Source organism: Odontomachus brunneus, unplaced genomic scaffold, assembly GCF_010583005.1.
Source record: "Odontomachus brunneus isolate Ranch 3 - 2012 unplaced genomic scaffold, Obru_v1 Obru_scaffold_001, whole genome shotgun sequence".
NCBI classification, from domain to species: Eukaryota; Metazoa; Arthropoda; class Insecta; order Hymenoptera; family Formicidae; genus Odontomachus; species Odontomachus brunneus.
Window position 1 is genome coordinate 7,675,835 of NW_022639451.1, and position 642 is coordinate 7,676,476.

The window sequence follows — 642 nt, forward strand, 5'->3', positions numbered from 1 at the left end:
TCTTATGCTATGCATATGCAGTTATGTCAATTTGTGTGCGATAGCCCTTATAGCTTTAAAGCTTTAAGCTCGTATCAGACTACGGATTAAGATTGAGATTGAATTGAAAATTGGCCAATCAGAGCAAAATTCACTAAGCTCAAGTTTGGTGAACTTTGTTCTGATTGGCCAATTTTCAATTCAATCTCAATCTTAATCCGTAGTCTGATACGAGCTTTAGATTCTTCTTTCTGATCTGCTAATAAAAAGAGCTAAGGGTCGTGGCACACAGAAAAACTTAAGCAGTAAGCAAATTGACCAGTCACAGTTGTTGATTCTTCTTACGGTCCAAGAATCAACGACTGTGATTGGCTGATTTGCTTACTGCTTATGCTTACTGCTTAAGTTTTTCTATGTGCCACCAGTTTTAGGGGCCATTTACAATGGAAAATTGTACGCCGTAACAGTAAGAAATTGACCAATTATACTGGATTTTTACAAGAATAATCGATTGTGATTGGTTAATTTCTTATTGTTGCAGCGTATGATTCTCCATTGTAGATGGCCCTTTAAGCTGGTGGCACATAGAAAAACTTAAGCAGTAAGACGTAAGCAGTAAACGAATCAGCCAATCACAATAGTTGATTCTTGGACTGTAAGAAA